Genomic DNA, 13,487 nt, shown 5'->3' with positions numbered 1-13,487 from the left:
GGTGCCATTATATTTTTTGAGAAAAGTATATTGTGAGTTTGTGCTCAATGTGTGCCCAAACTATTTTGACATGAGAGAGTTCCATGGTAGAGGTGGTAGCTCTGCCCAAGATAGACCTAGAGCTTTGATGGGTTGGTGCTTGGGATAGACTAGCCTAGTCTATGCTCTTGGATCCTTTCCTTGGATCACCTGGTGTTATCCTCACACCCTAGGGTCTCTAGGAATTCCTTTTCTTGAGGAATCCCCTGACCTTGCCCAATCCACCCACCAATGAGTTGTTGTGCTGCTCCTAAGGTCTCACCTACTCTTGAGACTCAAAACCCCTTACTATGACTAATAAGGGCTAATCTTGTTCCACACCTACCAAGGTCTTAGCAAGGTTGTTTTGGATCTATTTCATTGTCTATCCACCCATTCATGATCCCCCAAGAGGTTTCAAGATTCTAACCCCTTACCGATTTCACCATTTTGTGTTTTTCCTACAAAATAGGGCTACAAGGATTAGGACCAATTAGGCCTCCTAACCGGTCTTTTAGGGCTCCCTCTCACAAATGATGCTCAAACAACCCAAACTCCCAAAATGGACTGTCATTCATTTGGAAAGGGCTCAAGGATTTCTTTGGTTTTGGGCCTCCAAGTGGCCGTACAGTGCCTTGGGCAAATTTTGAGGTTTTTAAGGGTTTTGTGAGGATTTTTTAGGGTCTACCTAGTTCACAGTGAATGTTTTGTGTTTTAGCCACCTTGTCTGAATTGGTGGAGACTTCTCCTTCACACTAGTGGTTCTTCACACACTCCTTTATACCTCCTCCAAAGGGTGCATACTCCTCTATTCAACCTTGCTCTCCAAGACCTCTGCAACAACAACCATTCCTAACCGGGCACTATCTAGTCTCGCCTAGGAATGGGTCTCCAATTGGCTTCCATGCATTTTCAAGGGCCCTACTTGCCTGGGACTATATTACATGGTCTTCACTTCCATTCCCCATGGTTTCATGGTGGTTCCACAATGGGGAATGGAGTTAAGACTTCATTTACTCAAACCGGTCCAAAACTAGATAGTGAGACTACAAATTACAAACTATTTACAAACACACTCAATCGATAAATAAAAAGCTAATATAAACACTCACAATGAAGATATATACACCAAAGAAGAAATTTCACATAGGTTTTCTCACAAATCAATCCATTAGTTTGCTCGGTAACTTCATTCAAACTGACTGGTAACTCAAAAATAGTCACAATCAAGCTCTTCTTGCTTGGGCCGTACAATCTCTGACATCCAACCAACTCATTTAGGGTTTGCAAATACTTATACCACCTTTTCCTTAGTTGGTGTGCCAAAATTAGGGCTCTCCACACCAAACTAAGGATTTTGACCTCCTGGTGGAAAAGTTGCTTGACAACTTTTAAAAGTTGCCATGCAACTTTTGCAACTTTTGAGCAACTTTCTCAATGTTGCTTCTCTTGACTCCTAGACCTACTTTGGGCTATCCCAAGGACATCAACATGCCCATAAGGCCCAACACACATCCAAGGCACACTCAACCTCTCCTACACCAAACATCACAACAAAATCACTAAGGACCTACAACTAGGACCTATGAGCACATGGCTCATTATTTTATGTACAATGGCTTCTAAGAAGCATAACACCAACAAGACAAAGAAAGAGGAGTCTGGAAAGGTGCTCCTGCACCAAGCTTGTAGGAAATTACCTGCGGAGAGTCACCACCCCCTAGCACCCAAACCCAAGGTGCATTAGGCTATCCCAGTAGAGCTGAAAGAGTCGATGGAGCTACAGACTCTTCAGGTGGCCACAACATTGACTGGTGCCATCATCCAGCATGGGACGTCATTAGCACACCCTATTGTATTGGATGATGAGCCATTAGTTTCTCCAGGTGATGACAGAGAGCCCATCCAGAATATGTGTGTCAATTGCTCGAGGATATTCTCGGGGATAGATGATGCAGCCAGTGCAGATGGATCCACATCTCATCTATGCATGATTTGTGGGAGTAGATGTCAAGCCCACACAACTGAGGATCTCATGCTGATAGATGAGTTGATGGACATGGTGTTTTCCCATGAGCGACAAACACAGGTGTGTTGATTTGAATTCATAGCATTTTATTTATCAATAACTTTAAATTTGTAATTACATAAATGAATTTTCATTTAGACATCGATTTAAATTGAGACAAGTAATATGCATTTCAAGATGCAGCAACAGTGTCCCATACTCCTCCCCTAGTTACTACAGCTGCAACTTCGATGCTTGAGGTATAAATTTTGTAACATATTAAAATAGAATAGTACACTTTGAATTAAAAAAAATACAAGATATACTAACTATCTTTAATACTTGGTCCAATTTTTGGTTTGTAGGTGTTGACAGGGGACCAAATGTTCCAAATTGATGACATCACACTCTTAGTGATCGATTTTGGCCTACAAGGCTATACGGTATCATATTTTGTACAACCCTTTTTGTGTATTGTTTTGATGGAATATGAAAGTCATTTCATTTTAGATTTTTAAAATTATGTTTAATTTATTATCTGTACTAATATCTCATGTTAATTTTGTTTTTTTAGGGTACCCCCTCCACATCTAGGGCTCGTCCTAAGAAAAATAATTCCTTGAAGACGCCAAAACGTGGGAAGAAGGTAATTGAACATATTTTTAGTTGTACAATTGTTTAAAAATGTTGAAATCAAGTATTAGTCAGGGTTTGTAGATTGATTAGTTTCTTTTGTCTATTTTACATGTACAATGACCATTGAACTATGTTGATTTGTTGAATGCACTTGATTCACCCGTGGATCAAGAGAGGGCGGAGTTATGTATCTCTACTTTATTTTCTTGATTTCATGATTATATGCATGCGTAAATGTGAACTTGTGATATACTATAATCTTATAATTTTTTCATACAGGAAATATCCATACCTATTTCATCAATGGCAAACCCTCCTCTGTGCACTAGAGAAGCATCTCAGGATCCGGTTCACTTTTGTTTGATATGCAAAATTAATTGTATTTAATCTTTGAACATTTTTTGTATAGGAAATAGCGACAGTTTCTCCATCAATGGTGAACCATCCTCAGTCCATTGGAGAAGCATCTTAGGCACAGGTACGTCATTGTTCTCTATATTATAGCTTTTAAGTGTTTTTGATATATTTATGTTAGCACATTGTATTAATTGTACATTTAATCTACAATAGACCCCTTTGCGATATGACCATAACGTGGATCCATTTAAGTATGTCTTCAAGAAAACTCCTAAGAGCGACAAGGAGAGGAGAGCGAAGACATTAGCTCCTAGATCAGCCAATGAGGTAATCTACATTTAAATTGCAAAGGAATTATAGTTAAATGCATAGTTATGTTGTTAATTGTGAACTATTTTCTACAAAAGAATTCTAACTTGGCTTTTGAATTGTGGTTTTGCAGCCATCTACAGAGGTGCGTAATGCATCGAAGAGGCTTGATTTTCATGATCCACCACAAGTTTAGGATCATATAGTGTTATTTTTGGTCATATAATGACCAATACATGTAGATATATTCTACATTTTTATTGTATATCGATTTGGACATGGCATATGCCACATTTTTGTAATACTTGTATTGACTTGGCAAACATGCCTTTTTTATATATATATAAATGTCGATATTCGATCCAATAAATGTGTACTAAGTTCATTATTTTGTATTTGTTGTATTTTGTGGTTGTCCTTTTCTAAATTTAATTGATCATTTGCCTATGTAATCAACAATATGAATATAAACAACAAAAATATATGATATAAAACATTGCAATCGTGGAATATGATTTGATAAATGTTGAATTAACCCTACAAAACTCCTTGTATTCTGTTCATTGTGTATTCATTGTATTTGGTGGCTGCCCTTTTATAAATGTAAATGAATATTTGCATATGTAATCAACAATATGAATATAAACAAAAAAAATCAACAATATGAATATAAACAACAATATGTGTTTGGTGCGAGAGCACCCTCACGCTCGTAATGGTCAAATTTTGTTCATCGTGTGCACAAACCAATGTCATGAGCATGTCCAGGTGGGAAGTTTTATGCTAGGCATGCCCCTCTCATGCATCCCAAAGCACCGGAACGTCGAGAGTCATACCATACCAATGCGATCTCTCAAGTGCCTTGAGTCCAAAATATTATTAAAATTTGACGGATTGCTTCTTTAAATCTAGGACACATATGGTCAATCCGTTTGAACCCATGGGGTCACGTGAATTTCCTCTACAATGGCCTATCTCAGTTTCTGACGACTCGGAGCCATTTTCAATTGGTAGCATTTTTTTGCCTGCTGCAAAAACCGTTAGTTGCATGCAATGCAAAGTTGCAGGATTGGCTATAATTGATTTAGCCTATCGTGTGCACAAACTGACATCATGAGAGCATCTGGGTGGTCAATTTTACGCTAGGTATGCCCCTGTCATGCATCTCAAAGCGTCGAAATGTTGAGAGTCATACTGTACCCGTGTGATCTCTCAAGTGTCCTAAGTCCAAAAAATTATCAAAATTTGACGGACTGTTTCTTCAAATCCAGGACACATATGGCCAATCTATTTGAACCCTTGGGGTCATGTGAGGCTCCTATACAATGTCCTATCTCTATTTTTGATGACTCAGAGCCATTTTCAATTGGTAGCATTTTTTGCTTGCTGCAAAAACCGTCAGTTGCATGCAATGCAAAGTTGCAAGATTGGCTAGAATTGATTCGGTTCGTCGTGTGCACAAACCGACATCATGAGTGTGTTTAGGTGGGCAATTTTATGCTAGGCATGCCTCTGTCATGCATCCCAAAGCGTCAGAACATCAAGAATCATATTGTATCGGGGCGATCTCTCAAGTGCCATGAGTCCAAAAAATTGTGAAAATTTGATGGACTATTTCTTCCAATCCAGGATACACATGGTCAATCCATTTGAACCTATAGGGTCGCATGAGGCTCCTCTGCAATGTCCTATCTCAGTTTTTGATGAGTCAGAGCCATTTTCAATTCGTAGCATTTTTTCGCCTGCTACAAAAACTGTCAGTTGCATGCAATGCAAAGTTGCAAGATTGGCTAGAATTGATTCGGTTCGTCGTGTGCACAAACCAATGTCATGAGAACATCTAGGTGGGTAGGTTTACACTAGGCATGCCCCTATTGTGCATCCCAAAGCATCGAAACGTCGAGAGTCATACCGTACCGGGGTGATCTCTCAAGTGCCATGAGTCCAAAAAATTGTCAAAATTTGACGGAGTGTTTCTTCCAATCCAAGACACATATGGTCAATCCATTTGAACCTGTGGGGTCACGTGAGGCTCCTCTACAATGGCCTATCTTGGTTTTTGACGACTTGGAGCCATTTTCAATTGGTAGCATTTTTTCGCCTGTTGCAAAAACTATTAGTTGCATGCAAAGTTACAGGATTGGCTAGAATTGATTTGGTTCATCGTGCGCATAATCCGACATCACGAGTGCATCTGGGTGGGAATTTTTGTGCTATACATGCTCCTCTCATGCATCCTAAAGCACCAGAACATTGAGATTCATACCGTACCAGGCCGATCTCTCAAGTGCCTTGAGTCTAAAAAATGTCAAAATTTGATGGGCTATTTCTTCAAATCCAAGGCACATATGGTTGATCCGTTTGAACCTGTGGGGTCACGTGATGCTCCTCTACAATGGCCTATCTCATTTTCTGATGACTCGGAGCCATTTTCAATTGGTAGTATTTTTTGCCTACTACAAAAACCGTCAGTTCCATGCAATGCAAAGTTGCAAGATTGGCTATAATTGATTTGGTTCGTCGTGTGCACAATCCGACATCGTGAGTGTGTCTGGGTGGGAAATTTTATGCTATGCATGCTCCTCTCATGCATCCCAAAGCGCCGAAACATCGAGATTCATACCGTACCGAGGTGATTTCTCAAGTGCCCTGAGTCCAAAAAATTGTCAAAATTTGACGGACTAGTTCTTCAAATACAGGACACATATGGTTGATCCGTTTAAACCTGTGGGGTCGCATGAGGCTCCTCTACAATGACCTATCTTGGCTTTTGATGACTCAAAGCCATTTTCAATTGGTAGCATTTTTTCACCTATTGCAAAAATTGTCAGTTGCATGCAATGCAAAGTTGTAGGATTGGCTAGAATTGATTTGGTTCATTGTGTGCACAAATCAGGATTACGAGCACATCCGGGTGGGAAAATTTACACTAGGCATGCTCCTATCGTGCATCTCAAAGTGCCAGAATGTTGAGAGTCATACCCTACTGATGCAATGTAGAAGTTGCTTGACAACTTTTTTGACAATTTTTTTGACAACAATGACAATTTCTGCTCAAATTGTATCTAGTCTCAATCTATGACCCCTATGACCCGATAATAACTCAAATAATTCTCCATGATTATACAAGAATCAAGAATGCTCATGATTGACCAGGGACACATAACATATACTCAAAACATAATCACAAAATATTGTCATATATTATTCAAAAATTTGCCTCTAAATATGGTCAAATTAGCTCTTGGCTATTTGATTATTAAAAAAAATGTCTTACAAATCATCTCATGGGATTTTATACAAAATTTGGCATTACAATATGTGTGATTCAGCTCATCACCATTTTAATATACAAAATTTGGCATGTACATATGTACAAATCAGCACATTGCCATTTAAATATACAAAATTATGCCCCTAAACATGTAAAAATCAGCTCATGGGCATTTATATGTACCAAAAATGAATTTATAACAATTCATCGACAATTTATACAAAATTCTCAAAATCATTCTACTCTGAACCGTAGAATCAATCAAGTGAGCCTTCAGGATCGACTCTAACCTGTATTGTGTCAAGTATTGCCTCGTGGTCAGATTCATGAACTTTCCATAAAATCTTGTTTTGTGGGTTACCATGATACTTCATCAAATGAATATTTGTTGCAAGAACAAGGTTAGAGAATTGAAGAATATGTCTGTGTGTTTCAAAGTCCTCGAACAACCAAACATCATAATTCTTGATAGGGTATCTCCAAAGCCATGTTCCTATCATGACAACAGACCCTATTGGGTACTCGATACTCTCTTCGTCAATGATTGTGGTTGTCAATTTTCTTTTTGGCTCAACACAATGACACAAATAGTAATTTGTTCCTTCTTCATTGTTCTCTTCTGCAACAACTGCATACACATGACCTACATTTTATAAAGTGTTAATTAATACCAAAAATAAAGTATGATGTACAACAAAATGAACCAAAAAGAATACTTGCAAAAAAATTAACTCAAAAAATCACCGAAATCCATTAAGTTGGATACATGGTCAAAATCCACTGATGTCTCCATCTGGCTCATTGTAGTGCTTTGAGAATTTAATATGAATCAATGGGAACTAACGGTCTACAAGACCATTTGTCAACCCACTCTTGTGATTCACATTCTTCCCACAAACAATACATGCATGAAGAGAAAAAACATACCATCTATCTTGTATAAATTACCAGTGAACTTGAATTTGAACTCATAAATGAGTGCATGTCACTCGATCTTGCAACTGTACAACAATCTAGATAGTTTTCAATGTTAGATTTAGTGATCAACCAAAAATATCTATGAACCATTGACATACCTAGATTACCAGGACCCATTGTAGACTTACACCATCACACAATTATTTCTGCATCTATCAACTCAGCACCACCTTCGTACTTCAATTCTTCTCTAGCTAGGGATCTTTTCACACATGCTCCTGCACCATCGTGCTCTCCCTTACCATGTCCAACCTTAGTGAAATTCCAAAAATGTTGTACACCGCTTGTCATATGCATCCTTGTCAACCAATAAAACATGCTTGCATTCTTGAATTGTGTGGTGTAGTTATCTAACCATATTAAGTGTCGGTTGTATCGTATGTTCCTTTCCCTTAAACTATCATAGAAAATTTAAAGAATCCTTGTACAAACTCTGATGAATGAGTACGATCATCACTTATGTAGAAGTGATACTCTCTTACAACCTTTCTATCCTCCTATGTGCTATCATCTGCATGCATGAATGCTATGTGTACAAAAATAGAAACTTGTGTAGAGTGATAATACATAGATTGCACTTCATTTTGAGGTTGTAGTGTATAATTTTCAGCGAAATCAACAATAGAGACAATTGTGCCAAGAGGAAATGTGTCCTTAAATAACTTGAATTGCTCATCTAACCATCGAGCTCTATGTGAATGCACAATGCACTCGTAAACTAGTTTCTCTTGAAACATTTTCATAAATTCAGCTACACATATATCATTTTTTACTAGCTCACATCTCTTCAAATCTTTTCCATCTCTAACTCCATATGTAACTGTCATGTATTTTTCGAAAGAAACTAGTTTCGTACCAATTTCATGTGTGCTCTCCAAATGTACGCATCTTGCTAAATGTTGCAAACCACCACATATAGCACAAGAACCTTCCAAACAAGGCATATTATAATAAATTCAACCATCATGTCTATTACATAGCACACTTGAAATAAATTCTCTTCCCGACTTAGGAGGTCTGCAAAACATCGTTAGTGTGCAAAGTAGAACAAATATGATGAAAAATATCATAGTGTATGGAAAATTCAATATGCATCCTACAACAGCATGTGGTGCGTACATGATTAATCTTAATATAAAAAGGTTTTCCCATTTCAAAAAATATTTGAGAAATCTTTATTTGAGGAAACTTTTGAAGCAATCTTTCATAAAATTTAGTTTGAGTCATATCCAAATAGTTTTTGGCATGTGGCTCATGATTTGTAGACCCGATTCGCCTTCTAACAACATCTCTTTGGTTGGGGAAAACTCTTGTGTTGTCATGCCAAAAAATTTCAATTAATGTTCTTAGTGCATCAACAACAACCTTGTCTTTGTGTGGTAGTCTACCCAAGAATGCCCAAAGAGAATTATTGTTAGGTTCCTCTATTTTTTCCCACCTCTTTTATAGGAGTTGAGAAAATACAACACCACAGGAGCCCAAATAATCTCTGCAATCTGAAAAACCTGTTACAAGGAGAAGCAATGAAGCAAATCACAGAAGGAAAGAATACACAGGAAAAATATGCTCCAAATGTATTGTCAATAATAATCCTTCTTCATACAATGAAAAGAAAGAACTCAACCTTTAATAGGTCAAGAAACCCTAAAAGGAAAAACCTAGGTTTCCACATAATAATTAATTAAAATAATTAATCATATGCACCTAAAGTTAGCTTAAGTGTAAAAGAGATAAAAGGAACTTAAATAATTAAACTATTAATGTTTAATTAATCAAGTAAATATCTGAATACTCTAACACCCCCCCTTAAGCTAGACTTAGGGAGAAGCTAAAACCTAGAACAGCAACTGAAAGCAATAAAGATGGGTCCTGACAACAAGGCCTGATTAGGTACCCAAATACAATGAAATCTCTATGAACTGGAGAAATAGAGAAAACCACGTGGGAACAAAACTCTACTCCAAAAAGAGATGGAAAAGAATACCACTGAAGCATGAAGAACCTACAAACTCTGTCAAAGAATAACTGCTGATCTGAAGAACCTCCACTGAACTAGAACATGACCAGGTAGAGAAGACTGTAATTTGCATGAGTGCCCTCAAATGACACTACTCGAATCAGATGGAAAACAAGGCAAACACTGAAATTGAAGATACAGATGGCATGAGAAACCAAAGCCTAAAGAGTTGATCAATCAAACCATGTAAGTAGTAGAACCAACAAGATAAACCTCCCCATAATGTGGAAGTGGGAGAGGGACAGGAACACTGAAAAGGATAGCCAACAAAAACTGCATGATGAAGAACCAAGAACATCAAAGGTGCTGAGACAAGTACATGGTGTCGTGGAAGGAACACTCTTTGACACACATCATGAGGCAAATGTCATGGAAGGAACACTCAGTGGACAAAGGAAGATGGCAAACAATAGGCAAACATCAACCCCCTCATGGCACTTGATTAATAGTGCATGTACACCAAGACACAAGATATGCAAGATTCCAAGTAAACAATGCATGATGGCACTTTATCTCAGTGCATTTGCATAAATACAAGCTACAATGATAAGAAGACTGGAAATAGAAATGTGAAACAAAATAGAGACAACCTACTCAGAGAAGAGATCCCAGGACCTGAAACAACCACGATATCCACCAGAGTGCTGAAAAGAAAAAAATTGAATAAAATATGCATGGAGCAAAATCTGGAAATAAAACTTAGATGGCTGGAAAGTACACAACACACGCTTTCCGAAAATATAAAGTTTTTGAAAAATGGAGTTTGGATGCTCATTCTATGGCTCCTAGAGTGCAAAAATTAGACCTCACTTTGATTGGAAAAAACATAGTCAAACAGAAAAATTGGAACAAATTACCAACACCATGAGGTCAGGCTCAGAACCAGCTTTCCGACGCCTATTCGTTTTTGAAAAAATGACTCTGTATACCCAAGATATGGCCAAAAAACCAAATCCCCCCCTGAAAGAGGCAAAAAAGGGAGTCTGGTGGTTGGGTGGTGCTCTGGTGGCCAGTGGGTGGTGCTTCGGTGGCAACCTGGTGGTGGGCCGCTGGCCGGGAGAAGCTCCGGTGGTGAGCTTGGGCGGAGTGGCGTGGCAGCGGCGCGTTCAGGCGGAGCGGGGGCCGGAGGTGCAGAGGGTTCTAGCGGCGACAAGAGCTACTGGGCTGCAAGGAGGCTGGGTAGCGGTGGGCTGCAGGCGGTGTCTGGGGAGCTGGGGGCCACAGGCAGTGGTGGCGGGAGCCGCAACAGCAGCGGAGCCAAGAGGAGCATGGGCGGCGGTGGGCCGGAGGCCGGGGCCGACGGGGGTCAGGAACCGGCAAGAGGTCGACACCGGTAGGGGGCCAGGGGCCGAGGCTGGTGGGGGCCGCAGAGGCCAGACTGATAGGTCCAACAGGCCTATCAGTCTGATACCCTGCGGTACCCACAAACCTAAACCCCCCAAAAAAAATTATTTTTTTTTGTGTTTTTTTTTTGGAAAAAAAACAACAATCGCCTTTTTGATATTTTTTTTTTCAATTTTTTTCAAAAATATCAAAATCCGGCTTAAAAATTTTGAATTTTTTTTCTCGATTTGCGTGCCAGGGCTGTACGCCTTGGATTTGAGAAAAAAAATACTCCCAGAGGCTCAAGAACCAAAATAGGTCAAATTTTATATGACCATAGGGGTTTTTGGGCCTTCTGAGCATTATGGTGAGGTTTGTTTAGGCCCAAAGTGCTCAGAAAAAAGGTCAAACCCTAGGTACATAAAAAATTCCTAAAACCCCAGATCTGCTTCCAATGCAAAACTCTCAAAACAAGAACAGGTAGTTGCAGATTTGAAGCTCTAATACCATATAAGAGTTGAGAAAATACAACACCACAGGAGCCCAAATAATCTCTGCAATCTGAAAAACCTGTTACAAGGAGAAGCAATGAAGCAAATCACAGAAGGAAAGAATACACAGGAAAAATATGCTCCAAAATGTATTGTCAATAATAATCCTTCTTCATACAATGAAAAGAAAGAACTCAACCTTTAATAGGTCAAGAAACCCTAAAAGGGAAAACCTAGGTTTGCACATAATAATTAATTAAAATAATTAATTATATGCACCTAAAGTTAGCTTAAGTGTAAAAGAGATAAAGGGAACTTAAATAATTAAACAAATAATGTTTAATTAATCAAGTAAATACCCGAATACTCTAACATCTTTAATGCTTTACTTAATGTTGTTCTACTAACATTTAATGACTTACTTGTTTTTCTTATCAAATGATCTTTTTTTATTTTCTTGCTCATTACGATTGATATAATGACACGTCGAGTAGCATTATAATCTTTAGTACGTGATTTTGAACCAATAGCTTGATATGCATCAAATAGATCTCTCACAATAGTTCTTTCACTGTTACTTTCAGATGATCTTAGGCCTAGAATTTTCATTGTCTTTCTAAAATTCAAAATTTTAATCATTTGAACAATTAATTGACATCTTGCGGTTTGATTTAAGTTTTCAAAATAGTTTTGCCATACTATTTTAACCATTCTCCTACAAGTCCATTCATTCATTTTATTGGGCATTGGCTTCAATATATTCTCATCAATGTCAATTAGATACTTTGGTTTCCTATGAATGATTCTAGGAGGTGTTAACATCGATGCATTATGTACAATCAATTCATCAAATAGAGAAGGTGTATGTTCATCATTTAATTGATTATTCAATGTAGTATCTTCTTCAATTGCATTAGGTTCATACGGTAAATCAAATGTCTCTTCTTCAATTGCATTAGGTGCATTATGTTCATTTGGTAAATTGAATTGAGATGTTGAGGATGACATACCTTCTTCTCCCATTGTTCTTATGTCACGTAATTTCTTCATACGTTGCCTTTGTCTTTCCTTTTCAACCTCTCATTGTTCCATCGTTCCTCACTTGTTCTTTCCCATGGTTGATATCGATTGTCCTAAATAGAATCATATTACATATATATGTAAACAAAAGTTCATAAACAAACAAATAACCATAAATATGCATCTTATCACTATTTTTTGGAATCAAACTATTAAACAATCACAATACTATTGACAAAACTAATAAGAACAACAATTCAATTATTTGAAATCATGCAAAAACAAAAAATTCACTTACTTCTATGTATAAAACAATGATAGAAGTGCAGACATAGTTCTAGTGCGGCCTTCAACGACCTCAAAAGCTTATTTTGAGTTCGTTGAGGCTCTTGGGCAACTAAAACTATGTCTATGTACTGCATATGCACTACATTAATAACCACATATGCGCTATTATTTCATAAAATGTTGGCAAGCCCAACAGTATTTTTTTTCCCATTCTGTACTAATAAGTAGCGTGTACATGCTCCTAAGCCTAAAAAATGTTTATCGTAGGGTAGCGAATAATGGGCTTAGTACCATGTATGCGCTTACAAGTAATAAGTACCATGTACGCGCTCCTACGCCTTAAAAAAGTTATGGCAGGGCAGTGAACTAATAGGTTCAGTACCCCGTACGTGCTATTGGTAGTAGAAAAAATGTGAATGAAAAGGGAGGGAGAGAGAGAGAAAGAGAGAGAGAGAGAGAGAGAGAGAGAGAGAGAGAGGAGAGTTGGGGGAGGGAGAGAGGGGGGGGTAGAAGGGAAGGGGGGCGGAAGGGAAGGAGGGAGAGAGGGAGAGAAGAAGGAGGGGGGAGGGAGAGGAGAGGGGGGAGGGAGGGAGAGGAAGAGAGAGAGAGAGAGGGAAGGAGGGAGAGGGAGAGATAAAGGAGGGCAGGAGGGAGAAGAAGAGAGAAAGAGAGGGAAGGAGGGAGAGGGAGAGAGAGGGGGAGAGAGAGAGAGGAGGAGGGAAGGTAGAGAGAGGGTGAGAGGTAGAGGGAGGGAGAGAAGAGGGGGGA

The sequence above is a fragment of the Cryptomeria japonica genome, chromosome 4 (assembly GCF_030272615.1).
Source record: "Cryptomeria japonica chromosome 4, Sugi_1.0, whole genome shotgun sequence".
In the NCBI taxonomy this organism is placed as follows: domain Eukaryota; kingdom Viridiplantae; phylum Streptophyta; class Pinopsida; order Cupressales; family Cupressaceae; genus Cryptomeria; species Cryptomeria japonica.
The sequence above is the reverse complement of the archived record's forward strand: the minus strand, read 5'-3'. Positions refer to the sequence as shown.